At 29.1% G+C, this 21,528-nt stretch overlaps 1 protein-coding gene across 1 annotated transcript in view; it reads right to left on the reverse strand.

Annotated features, from left to right (window-relative positions):
• The window catches only part of LOC123296598, a 49,541-nt gene that overhangs the window by 18,455 nt on the left and 9,558 nt on the right, over positions 1-21,528 (reverse strand). The window lies entirely within an intron of this gene.

Here is a 21,528-nt window from a genome sequence, read left to right on the forward strand (position 1 = left end):
TTTCATCTTCACTGATAAAATGATAACACACTGAACAACACACACTTATGTTGTTAGTTTTAAAACATACACTACAGTAGTTCAAAACTTTTTGTTAAAGTGGTGGTAATGTTTAAATATTATAAATCATTTAAAGAATTAATCAATTTTAAATATTTCTATTATCAAAAATTACTTTCTTTTTTTTTTTTTAATGTTAATAGATAAAGAATTACTGTGAAGTATGATGACTTCTAACTACTACACAAAATATATTATCTTTTAAAATAGGTTTTTGTTCATTCTTTCAAAGAATTTTGTATCTTTTGTGAGTTCACAAATATAAAACAAGCTGTAGGTAGGGTCTGGTGCGACCTTTCAGGTCCACTCGGGCGAATGTTATGAATACGACTTTGAAAAAATCGGGAAAAAATTTTTTGTTTTGGATCGCAGTATTTGGATCGATTTTAGGCCGTATCCCAAAAACTATTCGACCAATCAACAAATGCACCCGATTCTTGTACTTTTTAGATAAAAAATTACCTTATATACTGAGTTTTATCGAAATTGGAGATTTTTTGCAATTTTTTTAAGGGATCCCTTTGAAAAAATCAAGAAAATAGGGGAATAAAAATTTTGTATTGGAATTTAATGAAACTCAGTGGTAGGAGGTCCTTTTGATCCAAAAAGTATAGAAATCAGGTTAATTTAATGATTGGACCCATAGAAAGTTAAAAAGTCAGCGATTATCATGGGCCAATCTTCATTTTCAAATAAGTTTGAGTTCCCCACCAAAAAATTAAAATCCATAAAATTGTGAACAAAAGGGAGGATAAGTCACAGCTAAGCGGGCGGGTATCTGCTAGTACAATATGAATATTGGCATTTGGCAGCGATATACACAATACAATATTTTAATGAGTAAATAAACAAAAATTCGATGCAGTGATATTTAATTATAAATTTTTTCTGCATTAAAAATAATTTTTAAATATCACGTGTTAATGTTTTTATTTACATTTACTTGCATATTATGTATATGTTGGTAGAAATTAAATTAAGGTAGTTGGGTCAGTTAAGCAAAAGAACTACCTTAAGCGATTTTCATCTGTATTAAAATTGTTTGCAGATAAATTGGATACTTTGAAAGTTTATAAATTTGTAACTACATTGATATTTTTCTCGTCCATAATACTGTTATTAAAGCACACCCTACAAATATTACATAACCCATTTTCTAGTAACACTTGAATTCTAACAGACAAACCTGTCCCACATATTTTTTGGATAACGTAATAGCCGTTTTTCATAAGTAATATCTCGGAGCCTTATTATTTTTCTACAAACGAAAACGAGACATGTTTGAAAATAAAAAAATTTTAAAATCAGTAAATTGGAGATAGAAGTTTCTACAGAGTTTGTGTTAATAATTTTCATTACTAGAGTCTCTATGTTCGGACGTTAATTGGAAAACAAGTAAACTAGAAATAACTAGTTAGTAAGTAAGAAAGCAATCCTCTTTCATAGCCAAAATGTTTTGAAATGTACTACAAGTTCACCAAGAAAGCTACTTTTTCTAAATACAAATTTCAGATGTATCTCATTTTATAATACTACAATAACTTTTCAACGGCACTGCTAAATTGCAGTTAAATTCATTTTATCAAAAACCTATTTAAGAAAAAAATCTTTTAAATCAATCAATAATAAAGTTAAAAATTGCTATAATAAAATTAATAATAACAAACAAAAAGTTCCTTTTCAATGCCACTGATATTAATCACTGTCATTACATCGCTAACATTATACAGCTTTCAAATATTAAGGAAAAATACCAACTTTTAGACCGTGAGTACATAGTGAAATGAAATTTTTATGATTCTTTTAGTCTGCAATTTGGAGAATTAATAAAGGTAAGTCTGGTAATAAAGCAAAATGTGGTTTTAATCGTGGCTAGAAAATATAATTTATGGAAAACGACTTTATTGATTTATGTATTACACAATTTTAGTAAAAATGAAATAAAGGGGTTCATAAATTGTTTTGAACAATTGAACTACATTTTTTAATCCCTACGGCAATTTCAAGCTTACTGCCACCCGTTTCTACACCATAGATTAACGTCATTATGGGCTCACGGTATCTATTTAACGAGTGTGCGTTCATTCGCAATAAGTCTTCGTAGTGAAATTTGTAATCGGCGCCGTGCCCAAAATATTATGTCTCTTGCCATCAATGGCACACGTACCAATGGTTCGCTAGCCCATCTGGCGTAATATCTGCATATTTATATTTTAATACTCCCAGCTCCTGGATGGTTATTATTCTCAGTTGGCGGTCTGTTGTCATTCTAAAATTTATACACGGTTAAAAAAAGACTGCCAACTAAAAAATTAACATTTTTGTTGAATATTAACAAGGGATACTCCCTAAACAAAAGGCTTATATTTTATCATGTTTATCACATTACCAAGTAAGTAATATTAAGTTTTCTGACATCTTATTTTTTCTTTTTTGTATAAATTCTCCAAGGAGAATGCTGCAATATGTATTATCTTTTTCGACATTATCATTCATAATTTATAGTTTTTCTCATGAATAAAAATAAATTTTACAGGTTAGTTATTCTTGACAAAAAGTTCTGCATGGGTACGGATAAACGCTAGTTATAAATGAAAGCGTCAGAGTGTTAAAATTTGATATGTGATTAATAATAAATTTAATAATCATTATCTTTCTGATGATTATATACACTTAATGAATGATATAATTAGTGAATAATAGATCTTTTAGCATATTAACAAACACAATAGAATTCATTAATTTAAAAAAACAAAAAAAAACGTAATTAATTATATCATTATTAAATATTGTCGAGATACCATTGTTATAATGAAACAGTAGTGTACGGCTCTTAAAATATGCAAAATTGTAAGTACACATTAGAAAACTGAGAGAATAGTTTAAAATTGTAGAATTGGTTTTTTAAATAATAATCTTTTAATTACAAAGTCTGTCCTGCTTTTGAAAATATATTTGAAAATGTCTGTACAGCATTCAGCTTTCCTAAGAAACGAAATTAAAAAAAAAAAAAAAACTTTTTTAGGGACAAGCTTTTATTGTACTAAAATGTAGAAAATAATTTTTTATTTTAATACCTAATTAATTTTTTGTTTAATAATGAATTCTATTTTGTAAAAGTAAATTATTTCATGAAACATTTTTCCTCTTAAACTCTGTGATTATTTAATACTAATAAATAGTTTTAGTGACGTCATACTAAAACGCATGTTAGTAGACCCCGCACAGATAGGTGCCTTAAATTCAGTCGCGGATGCTTAAATATATGTTCTTGAATCAGCTTTAGTAAATTCAGATAATTTTTTTGGTATGGCTCTTAATTCATTGTGTTACATTCGCTTACAGATTTGGAAGATCAAAGTTGATTCGAGCTTGATGGGCGAATAAGACAAGAAAACTTGAATTAGAACTTTTTTAGCGGTACTCAACAAAAGTGAATTGCTGCATACAACAAAATTTTTTTCTAATTTTTGATTTGTCGATTTAATAATTATTTATACTTTGAAAACTTCAGAACTTGTGAAAAGAAGTTCTTTGTCATTTTCTACAAAATCAGAACAAAAAATTTCTAGACTTTTTACATGTGTATTCTGCTATTTAGAAAAACGGCCTTGAGCATGCTTTTATTTCGAATGAATACCTATTTATTATTGTGAAATAAGTCATTGAGACCGTAGTAGTGAATTTAATTGATTTTGACAAGTAACTTCAATAACTTTCCGAAATAAATGACTTTGTTTACAAGTACTTTACAAATTGAAGTATATTATAGAGTTATAACATGTAATGAGAAAAAATAGGCAATTAATTAATTAAACGATTAAATTTAGTGAGATTATCTTATTTCTCAACCAATGTTATCAGTAGCGTAACAACCATTACGACCAAAGTCCTTTTTTTGATGAATAAGTATTAATTCAATGCATTGATTTAATATATAAAAATTTCATATCTTCCTCAAAGAAATTTGACAGTTTCTATTAATTCTTATGATCATTACTTTAACCTTACTTTTTATTTTACCCGGTCAAACAGTAATTACACTTAGAAAAAACTACACTAAAATCGCAAAACGCGATGTAAAGCTTCTTTTTTGGTATGTTATTTGGACCCCTTGGTGGAGTGTGAAACTAAGTTTCGCAAGCAAAAAAAAAGTTGATATACCCGCGTAATAGGTGAAAAAATATTTTCACAAATTACGCAGACAGCACAACTTTTTTTGCTTGCAAAACGTAGTTTCACATTCCCCTCGGAGGTCGAAATAACATAACAAAGAAGCAGTTTTGCTTCGCGCGATTGTAGTTGATTTTTTTTGTAAGATTTTACTAGCGTAATAGTCAATTCCATGAAAGGTCAAATGTCAAAATGTAGTTTGTGCGGAGAGTCTACAACCTCCCATCAACGTCGTGTCCTAGGCGGCTCGAATCTATTAAGCCTACGCATTTCCCTCCAATACAATTTTATTTGGAAATGCTTCTAGAACTTTTTGATAGATATTATAACTTCGACCTCAATATTTTTTATCTTAGTAAGTAGTAGGATTACCGATTACGTAATCTTTCTTATCATAGTTCACTAATTTATTGTAAATCGAACTTTGGTTTTGTTTTTGTTTTGCTGTATCTTTTCATGACATCTAATTGCTAGTTGGCATTTGATTTGACAATATCACAAAAAAATTCTTCTGTAAAATAATTTAATTACTTAATAGTGCAATATTTGTTCAATATTTGCTTTTACCGAAATTGCAATCGTGAATTGGATTTTACCTATAATTGCTCGTAGAAATTAAAGCGCTTCAGTGACAGTTAACATAATTGTGATGTGTTCATTGGCATAATTCGGGTTTGTCTTCTTCGCTTTTAGTTAATTGCTTTTCTTGTTAATAATATGAACAAGTAAGTATCTCTTAAAAACTTTTTGCAGTTATATTTTATTTAATTAAAGACGAGAGAACATTTTTATTTCACCGAAAAGTTTAGAAAAAAAATTTGACGATACTTTTTCGTGGTATTCGACTTTTAAGGTACAAAAAATCGTTTATGATGAAATGCGAAATATCACAAATTATAAGTCGAATACCTAATCTATCTAATCAAACCGATTGACAGAATTTTTTACATATATATTGTACACGATCTCTTAACTTGTTGAAAGAACGATCGTGCAATGATAATCAACAAAATTTTATAAGCACAGGAACATTTAATATCCTGTCGTGAAAGAAAACCTCCATGGAATGATAATCAACAAAATTTAAGAAGCACAAAAATATATTTAATATCCTAAGTGTTTCACAGGCGTAAATATAGGTAGGTCACGATTACTATATCGAGAGGTTTCATCACGACAACAAGAAGAATAAATGTACAAGTACTTTAACTTGAGTACATACTTGATTGATTTGAATGAAAAATATGTCCTTCACTTTCTTTAAAACTGTTATCAAATATAATATCGAAGCGAGTGGAAAAGTTTCAAAATGATCAACTGTTTTTCGTAAAGATAAACATAGAGGTTGTTTTTTTTTTAGTTCAAGTTTGGATTTAAGTAGTAATATGGCACTTAAACTTGCCAAATTTAATTCTTCTACGAGTTTTGAAAGAGTAGCATTCCAAATTCTAAATCAGCGAGTCAAAATAGGAAGGATAAGTTATGGCCGAAAAGTTTACACCAAATATGCAGCGAACCATTCTTAACCGCTGTACTGTACTTAATGTGCAAATCCAAAGGGGGCTTTTTTACTTGTTTTTGCCTGTTTTTAGTAAAAAAATATATAAAATTCCAACATTTAAAATTGAAAGAACTCGAGAACCGCTAATTTTGAATCAGTAAATTGAAATTTTTGGAAAATTTATTAAGTATTTTATTACGTCAAGGTAATATATTCAAATTTAAATGAGCATCTAAAATATTCTAGACTATTTTATTACTCAATATAAAAGTAGTAGTTTTTTTAAAGATAATAAAATTTATTATCAAAGAAAAATTCAAGTACTCCCCTCTTGAATGAAAAGATAATTAAATAATATATTTAGACAAAAATAAAAATGTACCTTAATGGAAAATTCGTGTGCGTGTGTGTGTTCTAGGTTACTTTTAAAATATACAAGGTGAACCATTGTAAGCGATACAATAATTTCTGAAAATATATCTGAAAAACGATTCATACAATAATTTTTTTGTTTGAAGGGTGGTATACCTTTCTGTCCTTGGTCTTCGAAATGACTTAATAAGCAATTCAGATTTCTAACCGATAAGATATGAGAAAGACTATATAAGAAAAATTGTTCTTCCTAAAAAAGTAAAAAAAAAAAACATTGTTTCGAAAACCGAAAACTGTCTTAAAACGCAATCATTATTCAATTTTATCGAAAAAAATCGATCAGCTATTTAAAAAATATTTAGATAAAAATTGTTTAAGACTAGGAAGATTATCTGTGCTAATAAATCTGACCAACAGGTTAATTTTTAAGGTCGTTTGAAGAATATAAATTGAATTACACTTCATGCGAAATTAATCGATTTAGGAAAAAAAGGTTTCAAATAAAAAATGGTAGTTTATTCTTTATTTATAAGACAAAATTTTCTAATTTAAAGTGATCTTCTATCGTTTCTCAGCTATGAACCAGAGTTGCTTGTGACCCAAAATCAAACTCCAAATGAGAATAATATATGTTCCTTTAAACTCAACAATTTTTCCATGAACCAGTTTTTTTAAATCGTTAAGAAAATTTTTGGATTTGTATCGAATAAAATGGCTCTCCTTGTACATATAATGGTTTTCTCCATACAGAGAAAAATTCTAAATTATGATTTTAATAATTTATTATGAAAAGATAATATATGTAGTCTTTGGGATTAATAAAATAATCTAGGTCATTTTTTTTGTTGCAATTCCTTAACGACCTTGCCCGGATGTACTTTAAATGTACAGTGATTTTGATTTTTTAACATTTTATACCATGTATATATGAAATATACATAGTATATTAAGTTTAGTCCCAAGTTTGTAACGCTTAAAAATAATGATGCTAGGAAAAAAATTTTGTCATAGGTGTTTATAAAATCACCTAATTAGTCCATTTCCGGTTGTCCGTCCGTCTGTGGACACGATAACTCAAAAACAAAAAAAGATATCGAGCTGAAATTTTTACAGCGTACTCAGGACGTAAAAAGTGAGGTCGAGTTCGTAAATGAGCATCATAGGTCAATTGGGTCTTGGGTCCGTAGGACTCATCTTGTAAACCGTTAGAGATAGAACAAAAGTTTAAATGTAAAAAATGTTCCTTATAAAAAAGTAAACAACTTTTGTTTGAAATATTTTTTCGTAAACATAACTGTTTACCCGTGAGGGCGCCAATTAGGCGGAAATTTTATAATATGTACTATACTTGATTATCAGTTATGTATGTGTCACATGTTTGTATGTGTAATGTGATAAAGAAATCAACACTGACTATGCATGGTATTTCAACAATTAACTCAGTCAATTGTTTGTTTTCACTTGTAGGCTTTATTATAGGCTTTTATAGGCCCCAAATACGACTATGTCATAGCTGCCACGATAACTGCTACTTTACAGAAAAGTATACAGAATTCACTTTACACAAACCTGCGTTACCCTCTGACCTACATTTAAATTTGCGCTCGACATTATGAACCCTTAATGAGAGATCTTTGAATTGTTTCAGTAAATCATTTATGAAACAAGGCATAAACTTTTCAATAGTATGTGTTTATAATCTCAAAACATACAAGTTTCATTTTACATAAAGTGGATTTGATTTATCCTATTTTCTTATTTATTATTATAATTTATAATCTAATTATTATTAAATAATAATTCTTTTATAAAGATGTTTAATGAAATATTAGTTATTACAAAGCATATTTTATTTATATTTAATCTTCTTTAAATATTTACAAAAACAAAAAAAATTAATCTAATTTGAATATCTTATATTATAAATATTAATTTTTTTTAATACTACTTAATCATTGATAAGATAAGCCATGTGTACACCCGGTAAAATTCGTCATTGAGCATGAATGATTTTTACAGGATCCTGTTTAAAAATGCTCCTGAACATAAAAGTGTAGGTTTAATTTTTGGTCTAATTGCATTTCAAGTGCTGGACCGTTAATTGTCAAGGAATTGCGCGAAAAAACAAAACAAAAACAAGTGAAAACAAACAATTGACAGAGTTAGTTGTTGAAATACCATGCATCAGTGTTGATTTCTTTATCGCATTACACATACAAACATGTGACACATACATAACTGATAACCAAGTATAGTACATATTATAAAATTTCCGCCTACTTGGCGCCCTCACGGGTAAACAGTGATATTTACGAAAAAATGTTTCAAACAAAAGTTGTTTAATTTTTGATAAGGAACATTTTTTACATTTAAACTTTTGTTCTATCTCTAACGGTTTACAAGATGGGTCCTACGGACCCAAGACTCAATTGACCTATGATGCTCATTTACGAACTTTACCTTACTTTTTACGCCCTGAGTACGCTGTTTCAGCTCGATATCTTTTTTCGTTTTTGAGTTATCGTGTCCACAGACGGACGGACGGACAACCGGAAATGGACTAATTAGGTGATTTTATGAACACCTATGACAAAATTTTTTTTCTAGCATCATTATTTTTAAGCGTTACAAACTTGGGACTAAACTTAATATACTATGTATATTTCATATATACATGGTATAATAACATATTTTCTGTTCTATACATGCTAGAAAGATGCAATTTTCACCTATCGTACTGTATCACTTTTTTATTTTCTTTAAAGGCGCACAGCGAACTGCATGGTCGAATTGCCGCGTTATTTAACAAGGGGATGTTAGTAAAGTTGATGTTTAGAGGGTGGACTAAATGAGGAAAAGCGGGTTGAAGGATAGCATGTGGATATTTAAAATTGGTTCTCTAAATGAATCAACGATTCATTAAATTAATCTTATATGGAATACATTGAAATGAATCATTAACACGAGCGAAGCCGTGGGCAAAAGCTAGTTTAATTATATTTACCAAACATATTTCGAAAACAAATTATATTGTTTTATGCATAATTTAGCTGAACAGTACTTTGTTTTAGTGTCAACTGCAGTTAAAATTTTTGATAATCGAAAAATTTGGCAAATATTATTTATTTGAAATGTCAATAATAAAATAGTTATTTATAAAATATCTATTTTTAGGGATAGAAAATATTATAACATAAGAAAAAAAAAATAAGCACAAGGGCATATTTTGAACATGAATTTCAACTTTGAAATGAATATTTATTGAAAAAAATCACTCATTCGAAAAGAAAATACTTGTTTCGTGCCATTAAACAGGAAAAAACTGAATCTATGTAGAACAAAGATACTACGATCTTCATACATCTATTTTTATATTTTTAGTTAAGAGTTTTAAGCTTTTACTCTTTGAACCACAGTTTTTATATTGAAATAACCTTTGAAATAATAGTTTTTACGTTAAGACAATGGTGGGAGAGAAAGTGTAATCTTTTTTTGTAAAAGGAAAACAAAGTGAAAATTTTAAGTAATTTTGCTAGCTATCACTTATGTGCTTAATTCCAGGACCAGGACTTCACATTCTTGAAATCCATTAGAGCTAGGTTATTTTTGATAACAAATTTGAAAAGTATGATCCAAATTTAGTAGGATTACATACTTGGTTTATCAATATTGGATAAAATTTGGATAAGATAGAGCAAAATAAAATTTTTTGGATTCTGATGACGTCATCAAGTTAAAAAATTCTGTTTTTTTGATAACATAGGCAAATTGAATCCGATTTTATAAGAATTTTTTTTGAAACCCACTAATTTTGTGTCATTCTTTTCTGCTGCAATGTCAATTTTTCGCTAGCTATCATTTATGTGCTTAATTCAGGAACCAGAACTCCACATTCTCGAAACCTATTACAGCTAGGTTATTTTTGATCACAAATTTGAATACTATGGCCCAAATTTATTATATTTACTCGGTCTCGTCGTGAACAATCTAATACCAATCTAGGTTAAACAATTTTTTAAACAGTTTGGTTCCGAAAAAGTCTCGAGTGTAAGATATATCAAGATAGACAAACAGACCAAGATAGAAAATAATTTTAGGGAAATTAGATTAATAATTTTGTCAATATATTTATTTGTGAGGTAGCAGAAAATATGACTAAGGGGAAATAATGGTATCGAAAATTTGCGAGGCGAAAAGCTTCTTAGTTCATGCGGTCTAAGACCGAGATAGCTGGAAAATCGTGGTAGTCACAGCCTGCACTCGAGCATAGTACTTGAATAATAGCAACACCAGGGATGGCTTGTTATACACAGTATTTATATATAATGTGTGTAAAAAAAAATTGATATTTTTCATTCATAATTTTCACATCAATCACTCAAATAAATAATACAGGTTGATATCACAACATGACAGTTGAATTGACAATAATATATATTACCCTATTTCGCATAGCTATTATTTATTGTACAAGTTGTTGCATTATAGTGATGAAAATAGAGTGATTCAAACGCTTGTTATTGATTATAAATAATAACAAATGTCAGTCATTATTTTAGATATCTTGATCATTATAATATTTTGTGTATTATTAGTCTAGAGGTGATGGTTGACATTGAAACATGAACATGATCCAATAAATAAAGCAAAGGACACGAATATATTATACACATAAAAACAAATCAATAATATATACTATTTTAAAACAAACGAAAACTGAAAAAAGGCGTATTTTATTTATATACAAAACCAAAGTATTAAAGGAAAATTTTTTTAATACAAAATTTTACCAAAATTTCAAACAGCTGTATCTCTGCGAAAAATTACCGAATTTGGAATAACAATAGCTCCATTGAAAGCTGTATTTTCTAGTTTTGGAATCTATTGTTCAAAAATTATTATTATCACTCCTTACCGCTTTGCACGGAAGGTGAAAAGAATGAGAAATGTTATCACTAAATTTTATATAAAGTTTAGAAGCGTATAACCAAAATTAAACAACAAACTTTTGAAAACTATTCGAAAGCTTTTTTATTTTTCTTGAGGTAACAAAAAGTTTCCGTGTGTGCTTTTGGGACCAAGATATTCGCTTTAAAGCAAAATTGGCACTTCTGGATTTAAAGTTCTGTATCATCTGAATTCCGTTTCCAAATTTCACAGTTTTTTAGCAGAGATACAGCTGTTTGTTTAAGTAAAATTTTGTTCCATTAATACTTTGGTTGAGTATATATTGAATTTTAAATGCTTTTTAAAAAATACTTTCACTATAATCTTTAACTTTCTGATTTAAAACTATTGCATTCGCCCCGTAAATTTAAATAAAAAGTGAAAATAAATATTATAATTTTTCATCTGTAGGTTATCTGAAGCTTATCAAGTTAATGTATGCTTTATTAACTCATCAATGAATCGTAAATCACAAATTACATCATCTATTTAAAATTTCTGAGTCAAATTGGTCAGTTAGGTTGTTCAAAAAGAAACGATTAAAGACGGAAGAGATTATATTTTAAATTTCTCGATTTGTTTAAGCGCAAGAGATTTTTGAGCTTTTATAAAAGAAAAAATGTGTTAAATTTTTTAAAACTAGATACAATAAAAATTTTGCGAAGTCCTCAGCGTAGACAAACATTTTCGAGAATTATTTTCAATAAAAAAAATTTTAGGTTTATCTCAAAACTCCAAATGCAAACAGCTATCCATGTATACTAAAATCTATTGTTGTTCTGAGATTCTTTTAATCGTTTCAGTATCAATAAAATACAATATACTTACATTTCTTTGTAAGAAAGTTATTGGTATTACCAAACAAATATCATACCGTCCACGGTTTGTTAAGAGTATTACCCACATTAAAATTTCACTTTAAAAGTCATAATTGTTATTTTATGTTAATTTATCACGAATTATAATTATTTGTATAAATGGTATCGTGACAAAAAAATATGTATTTAGAGAAAATTATATTTTAATCACCGCATATATCTATATACTCTACTCGAGTCAAATAAAAACACATATACAGTGTGTCGCATTTAAGATGAAGACACACTTATATTTTCGTTATTTATAACAGAACCGTTTTTTTAACTTATGCGAATTTTTTCGGTTAACTTAGCCATTGATTAGCCGCAAATATAAAAAAACTCTTTGCTTTAATCCAATTAATATTATGGTGGGGAAAACGCTTGGATAAGAACGTAGCAACCGAATCCACCCACATCAAAATGTAATTGTAAATATGTATGTAGTTATAATAAATAAAGATTAACAAATAATGATGTGGGTGACCTCTGTTATAGGCGTATATGTCAGAGAAACGGAGGTAAAACCCCATTATTATTATTATTACTATCATTATTATAGTAAGTCATATTTATGATGAGCCAGTTGGTGAAAATAAAACTGAGGGTTTGGTGAAGTTATGGTGGTCAATAGTAGGAAAGGTTTAAAAACAGCTTATACCAGTTGTATTGGAAAGTATCTAACTTATCATCCTAAGCTGAACAATTGTACAAAACCCATATATTTATCAACCACCTATTTTAAATCCCCAACGATATATTTTTATTAGTGAATGCTTTCGAAGAAATAGTGGTAGATAGTTTAAATACATTCATTTTATCGCATGTGATAAGTTCACAAACCCATGCTGTAATTTATTACAAATTACTTTATTTATAATTATTCTTATAGACCTTACTTTTAAACTTTAACATAAAACTTAATTATAAACTTTTAAAATGTCAAATTAAAAATACGAATTACGTGAAAAGAATAATACCAAAACAAATTTAAATGATAAAATTAAAGATGACAACGATAACGAATTGCTATAATTAAAAAAAACTTGTGGTTTGTTTATATATTTGTTTAATGTGTATATGATGCACTTAAAACGATGCATATATTTTTTACTCTGTTTATTCTAATTGCAAAAGCAAGAAAAAGAAATGCAACTAAAGTGTGTATATTAAAAATGTAAGCAAGGTGCTGGGGGTAAAAATTCCAAAAATTGATATTTTCAATTTTGATGTGATTTACAACTTGACGATATAAGACGAAAAGTAAGATTTTTTTTTATCTCCAATTTCGATGATACTCAGTATATGAGGTAATTTTCACCCAAAAAGTGCAAAAATCGGGTGCATTTGTTGACTGGTCGAATATTGCGATATCTCAGAAACTCTGCATCCAATCATTAAATTAATCTGATTTTTATACTTTTTGGACCAAAATTACCAAATCCACCGAGTTTTATCAAATTCCAAAACAAAAATTTTTTTCCCGATTTTCTCGATTTTTTCAAAGGGGTCCCTTAACAAAATTTGAAAAAATCGAAAATTTTTTTTATCTTTAATTTCGATGAAACTTAGTATATAAGGTAATTTTGACCCAAAAAGTACAAAAATCGGGTGCATTTGTTGGCCGGTCGAATAGTTTTTGAGATACGGACTAAAATCGATCCAAATATTGCGATATCTCAGAAACTCTACCCACCCGCTTCGCTGGGCAGTTACAATTTTAAATATATAGACTATTTCGTTATAAACTTCACTGCATTTGCCATCACTTGAAAAATGAAAACAGTAAACTAAGTAGACAAAGTTAGTAATTTTATTTATCTTCTTTTACTAATAGTTAATAAATTTGAAATTTTTTGTAAAATCAAAGTTTTTAAATTTTATGAACTAAAACTAATGATACTACATAATACAACACATAGCTAATTTAAGTCCCATACAAATGTATAGGATAGCTATAAATACATTAACTGTAGTTTAAACAAGTGAAAACAAACAATTGACTGAGTTAATTGTTGAAATACCATGCATAGTCAGTGTTGATTTCTTTATTACATAACACATACAAACATGTGACACATACATAACTGATAATCAAGTATAGTACATATTATAAAATTTCCGCCTAATTGGCGCCCTCACGGGTAAACAGTGATGTTTACGAAAAAATGTTTCAAACAAAAGTTGTTTAATTTTTGATAAGGAACATTTTTTATATTTAAACTTTTGTTCTATCTCTAACGGTTTACAAGATGGGTCCTACGGACCCAAGACCCAATTGACCTGTGATGCTCATTTACGAACTTGACCTCACTTTTTACGTCCTGAGTACGCTGTAAAAATTTCAGCTCGATATCTTTCTTCGTTTTTGAGTTATCGTGTCCACAGACGGACGGACAATCGGAAATGGACTAATTAGGTGATTTTATGAACACCTATGACAAAATTTTTTTCCTAGCACCATTATTTTTAAGCGTTACAAACATGGGACTAAACTTAATATACTATGTATATTTCATATATATACATGGTATAATATGTATATGTCATATATACATGGTATAATAGAGTAAAATACATACATACAATGTTACTTAAATATATGAGAGTACATTTTAATAACAGTCAGATTTTATCGATGGTAGTTAAAGTGACTTGTGTTAATTGAAGTTCAAATTCATGATGAATTGATGAGTTTGTTTACAATTAAAATAATAATACCAAGTTTATCAACATTTTAACAAACATTGTTGTTGTGGTTTTAACTTTAATTTGATATTAGTAACAACCAACCGTACGTACATACACTCCTAATAAAATGTTACGAAAAGTTCATATGATACACTTAATGTACACAGTACCACATAAATTTCTTAAAGTGGACAATATGAATTCCTAGTTTATTCATGCATAAATAATCCAATTATGTGTATTCGTAAGATAGGACAAAATTTTAAACGAAAGAATTACGGACCATATATATTTATTTACTAGTCAATTCCCGCCCGCTTAACCGAACGATTCCAAGTTTGTAAGTTTTATAAAAGAGAGTAACTTGGTACTAAGTCGTACAATAGGTAAACCCAAGTCCGTGCCATTGAAAATCTCTCCACATTTTAAATTAACAATATAGTCCTGTAAATGCACCCATTTGAGAAAAGCATTTCCACTGACTGCCAAGATTCGCGTCATAACAGACTCACATTGATTCAGTTACTATATTATCAAATTTTGCTTGTCTTTTTCTCAACAAAATGAAAATTTTTGATTAAAACTCTTGCGCTTAAATTTCTGAACTAGCCTATTCAATTTTGCACGATGATACCCGTGACATCTAGGTCGAAGAAGTTCAACCTTTGGTGAAAACATATTGCCGGACGGGACGTTAAAATTCATTCGAAGTACTCGATATTTGCAATAAAGATACGTTTCCGAATGTCTATCACTTGTTTTGCGTTTCTGTTGGGCTTTCAAGCAAAAACTACTGAACTGATTTTCGAAGCTAGTCCGAAGATCGTCTAATTGCCCAAAGGATGAAAATAAAGTTAGTGTTTAAAGAGCGGGCTAAGTGGAGGCAAGTGTGTTGAAGGCTAGACTATGGATAATTTGTCTTTAAATATCGCAGTTTTGCCTGTGAGAACAGCGACGAATGAAAGCTCCTTTTCAACTTTACATCGTTTCAAAACATATAATCTGTGTCATGAAAAACGCACATTATAGAATATATACTTTATATAAAGGGGTGCGCTTTTTTGACACAAAGATACCTTAAATAGACAATGCCTGAAGATCAGCTAGACAGTTTATCCTCGCTCTATATAAACACCGATGAAGAGGTCGACGGGCACAGAGTTTTGGAAAAGCTTTAAAGTTGGCATTGTCTTTATTGCGAGTGCTACTGCTAGTTACTGCTTTATATTAGGTTAGGTTAGGTTATATTGGCTGTCCACGAAGGACACACTTAGGCTATGGAGCCCATTGTGATACCATATGTGTTTAATCACCTTCTCCGCTGATTTCATTTATCAGCTTGTCAATTATTTTCAGAGGCTGAGTGCACCTCTTTCATGCATATACGATGCACTACACCAGCCCACCACAACTATTAATTAAATTAACTTTTGTTGTTCTTTATACTAAATAGGTAATATAATTGATAAATAAGAACATTGCAATAAGTGTTAGCGGTATTCATTTTTAATACACCCTCTGTTTTTATAATACACAACGTAAATATACTCAGTGGCGGATTAAGTATTTTGCCGCCCTAGGCCCTGTCTGATTAGCCGCCCTTTTTAAAAGATGAAATTTTATTTTTTGGAATCCGTTTATATTATTTATCCGTTTATAATACTTATATCAATTCATATATGAAACACCAGAATCATTGAAAATAAAATAAGAAAACATTGTGCAATTATAGAAGCGGCTTACATGTAAGATTAATTTTACTAAAGATACAAAAAATGAACAGAGCTTTGAAAATTCTTCAAAAAAAGCTTATCAATATTCAATTATTTCTGTTATAAAACATTTTTAATCAGAAAATAAATTCCATTCTATTTCATAGAAATTTATTTGTAAATTTATATAAAAAAAATTCGAATAGATCCTTAAAATGTATTGTCGTTACATTATAGCAGATTTAAAATTTTGACATTCTGAAAAATTTGCCGCCCCCCAAATTGTGCCGCCCTAGGCCCGGGCCTCACGGGTCTAGGCGGTAATCCATCACTGAATATACTCCCACATTGTAAAGGTTTTTACACATTTTATATAAGCTCTTTTGTTATGAAAGTTACAAGGAAAAAAAAAATATAGCAAGTTGTGTTGCTAAATGTGACAAGTAAATTATATTTAACCACGCGTTAGGACAACCTTTACGTTTTTTTATGAAAACGTTGATGATGTAGAGACAGACGATGCCGTGACAACCACAAAATATTGTGGTGAAAAGTAGATACAACAATTTATTCAATTTTCAGTTAAAAAAAAACCTTGGTAATGTCAATAAAAATGTTTTATTTACTCTTTTTCTTGTGAAAACTATTTATAAACGACATTTTCTTTTGTAGAGTGGGGGATTTTTATCGTCGAAATAGGATGGCAGAATTCTATCTGACCTTTTAATTTGCTTCTATCCCTTACTTAAAAAAACTAAACTACAAACATGAGCAATTTTTCTGTCCCTGCATTTTCGTAAGTGCAATGTCGTAAATAATAGTTGAAATAATTTTTCAAACAGTGTTAATTTATAGTGGTTGCATTATTTTTTTAAAATTAGATAAATTTAAAAAACAAATACATGTAGAGAGGCATATCCTACTAATTAAGAAATTCGTTAATTCTATGGTAACTGAAGCAGTATAAATTATAAATTAGTTTTTGGTCCTCATAAAATTTCTACAATCCTATGAAATAAGTGAATCATACATAATTAAAATGCTCTTACTAGTCTGTAACATTTATTTTATTTGAATAGTAAGTATATTTTATACAAAATTTACTTTGATATGTTATAGGTACATGGTATTTTTGTACAGGTTGTGATAAAAACTATTGGCTATTATAATATTAACTAACTCTTTGTGTAAGAGTGGAAATATTATTCAAAAATGATTCAATTTTAACATTGGTTTGTGTCGAAGCCTTCAGTTTTCGAAAAATTGTTGATAAAACAATTATTAAATAATCGGAAGAAATTGAATAAACTCGATAATCATCGACTGAAAGTTAATAACCCCGATTTTATCAGTGATTTTGTTCGAGGATCAAAGCATGTAAAACAGCTCACTGTTTTACATGCTTTGACCCTCGAAATCGCGAATTCGCGATGTAAACAACCAAAAACATCTGAATCTTATCTCGTGATCTAAACATTATTCTATGAATAATCCAAATCTGTCGACAAGTGCTTTCATGGTGAAAATTTCTTAAAATTGAACTCAAAACTTATTGTTTATATGCTTACACCATTCTGTATATTACAACATATTCGTAGTTACTAGTCAGTCAACATAACTAGAATGACCTCGTTCATTTAAAGTACTATAAAAGAAAAAACCCTACAGTTATATAAAATAAACTCAGAAAAGCTCCATCATATATTATTTTATACAATATAACGCTAACGCTGTATCATAGAAATATTCCTTCATATTTAAGTTTAGTTGTGTAAATATTGAAATGAACCAACCTCTTGGAATAAAATAAAAGTTTAATGCTCTATCTAACGAAATAAAACGAATAAAAAGAATTATAAATCAACATAATAAATGTAAAAAAACAGCGACTTCGAATATTTGATATCGTCTACGAATACAAATTATTCATTATGCTTAGTTAACTGCTAGTGGCGAGGAAAAATGAGACCAAGAGTCATCTTGGCTTGGCACCCATAGGCCTTGCTTGTAAAGTTAGGTTAGGTTAGGTTAGAGTGGCTACCCTGGGGTGGGACACACTTAGACCAACGGGTCCGTTGTGGTACCGAAAAAGCGTTGGCCCACTACTCCATGAACCATTTGGAGCTGTTTAAGAACAGCAGGAGAGCTGTGACTTCGACGGACTTTATGCTTGTAAAGTTAATAATTTGTGTATTGAGAAAATGAATCAGAATCTTCAAGCTCGTCATTTATGAATGATCATATTTAGAAAATGCCAATCAAATAATCAGTCACGATGATTGTCAATCTTGATTGATTGTGTGGTAGTGATTATACTGTTGTAACAATCGAGTCATTCTAGAAAGATTCTGTTCTGCCGGCGCCCGTAACATTCGTAACATTAAAGCCCAATACTACGATAGAACTGCTTTAATTAGAAATGAAAATAAACAATTGACTAAGTTAACGGCTAAACCAACGGTAAGGAACTTATTTTATGAACACCTTTGTCAAAATTTTATATGTAGCATAAATATTTCTAAGCGTTGCAAACTTGGCACTAAATTTATAAATACATACATACATGGATATAAAAATAAATCAGAGGCTCTTTTTTCAAATCCTATCAATTATTATATGATTTATTTAAACAATTTATATGATAGCAATAAATATTTTGTAATCCAACACCCATAAGTTTTATAAATATGCATATTATTTTATTTAGTAGGTATCAATTAATTATATAGAATAAAATTTAATATCTTGTGGTCAATTACATTTTAATACATTAATAATAAATTATATTTTAATTTTTTATTGATTTCTTACTGCATTATGACTTAAGTCACGTGTGTTTAATAAAAATACAATGTATAAAATAAAAATAATAAATTAATATGTATCATAAAATAAAATATTAATAATACATTGATAAAAATATAGGACGCTTTTTTTAAATATTGTTAATGAGTTCAAAAATTTACAAAATGATTTAGTTCATTCTAAAAATATACTGAAAATATAATTATCTACCAAAATTCATTATGAAATAATATTGTTAGTTTCGGATTTAGGCACTAGGCCATTGTTGGCCCACACTATGGAGGTATTATACAAAGGAGACGCTGTTAAATAAAACGGTATCTACTGCTTGACAAATGTGTAGTACCAATATGGCGGTTTAGACATGGCCGGATAAAATATAATTCGTGAAGCACAATGAACTTATCATAATTTTTTCAATGAAATATTACACTGAAAAAACAAATTCTTAATACCAATCGATATGAGGTTGTCTCAATCTAATCGCGAGATCAAATATACCGTACGAAGTTGAGTAGTGAAGTTGACCCAATCGTATGAGTTGTTTGTATGAAAGTAATGTCCTGTCTAACAAATTTAAAATATTGTTGTTTTGAAATGCAACATAATTTTAAACAATATTTTTTTTTTGATTGGTTCTACTACTTATAAATATTATAACAAAATACTTATGTGATTGTCACAACTACAGGAGTAGGTAAAAAAATTAAAAGTTTATACGTGCTAATAAGATTATTTAACAACAATTAGATATCTTCGAGTCGGATTTGAACCAGTTACATATTGATTACTATTGATTTTAGTGTCCTAAGTCTACAGTGCGCTACCGATGCTTGTTATACATATACCAAAAAATGGTATATATGTAAGTTATTAATTTATTGAATAAATAACGAGATTGTATTTAATCCTGAAAGGAATATATTGACAAAATTATATAAAGGAATTACACTAAATTTACAAACAAAAACATACCTGAAAGGAATAAATTAAATTACAACGTTATTTAATAGAATGTCCACTAATAAACGTTTATGATTCTAACACAATATAAATTATAAAAATCTTTAGTTCAGGTATGTCAATTGAAACAAAAGTAAACAATTATATCACTATGGAAGTGATAATAATTTACACCTTCCCCCCCGAAGTCATTTTTTGCGAAGTAAAAGGTGACAGCTTACTGCTATGAAAATAATTTGATTCACTTCTTTTCTTGCCACAATCAACTTCATAAAACGAAGATGAAATCCGGCTTAATATTTTAAAAGGCCCAAGGCGAACTTTGTCCATTTTATTGCGATTTAATTTGTTCCCATTCTCTACGTACACAAGATCTCCAATTTCAAATTGAAAAGTTGTTCGATTTTTGTCAACTCTTTTTTTATTTTCCATAAAACTTCTGGATGAATTAATGAAAGCTTGCTGGCGGTCTTCAGCTAAATCACTAGGTGGTTCATATATTGGCGAAATGTTTGATTTCTTGCCTAGGAGCAGATATTGTGGCTCATAGTTAGTAGAGCTATGAATCGTTGAGTTATAATTTTCAACACATTCAGCAGCAATCGTAGGCCATGCTCGTTTATCTCCATCAATAATTTTACACCTAATTCTATTAACTAGAGTTTGATTTAAACGTTCGTTGAGACCATTTGAACTTGCACAATCTATGCTTGTAAAAACAAGTTGGATACCTCTTCTATTTAGGTAATTTTTGAGTTCTACGGAATTTAGTCCAGTATATTGATCGGCAAGAATCAACTTTATTTTATTATTTTTAGCGATCGGATGTATAAGATTTATAAAATCTTTTGCGCATTGGCTTTTTGTAGTAGAAATCCAAGCATACCTGCTAAAATGATCCACTAGTATGTGCATAAATTTCTTTATAGACTTATTTCCGGCAAAACCACCCACTGTATCTATGGACAATATTTCATAGGGTTCTGTTGCAGGTCCAATTCTTGACAATTTTCCAATCAATCTTCCTCGGCGAGTTTTACTTTGCCTACATGTCACACAGCCTTTACAAAAGTCAATGATAAGTTTATCTAAATTTTTGAAATAGTAGTGTTGTCGTATTTTGTTTCTCATTTGTGCAACACCAATGTGACCATAGTGATTGTGCAACTTGTTAATTATTTCAAGGCCTAACTTTTCCGATACAAAAATCCGCTTTCTTCCTTTTAACATCTTAAATATAATATCGTGTCTACGCTCAGTTCCCTTTGCAGTTGTAAGTTCTCTTTGATTTTCATATTGATCCCTCTTTATTTCAGACAATTCTATTAAATTGACCACTTGAATGACATCTTCATTTTCGAAATATTCTAAAACTGGTTGCCGTGATAGTAAATCAGCGATAATATTTTCTTTTCCTTTTTTATATATTATCTGGAAATTAAATTGT

This window comes from Chrysoperla carnea, chromosome 3 (genome assembly GCF_905475395.1).
Source record: "Chrysoperla carnea chromosome 3, inChrCarn1.1, whole genome shotgun sequence".
Classification (NCBI taxonomy): domain Eukaryota; kingdom Metazoa; phylum Arthropoda; class Insecta; order Neuroptera; family Chrysopidae; genus Chrysoperla; species Chrysoperla carnea.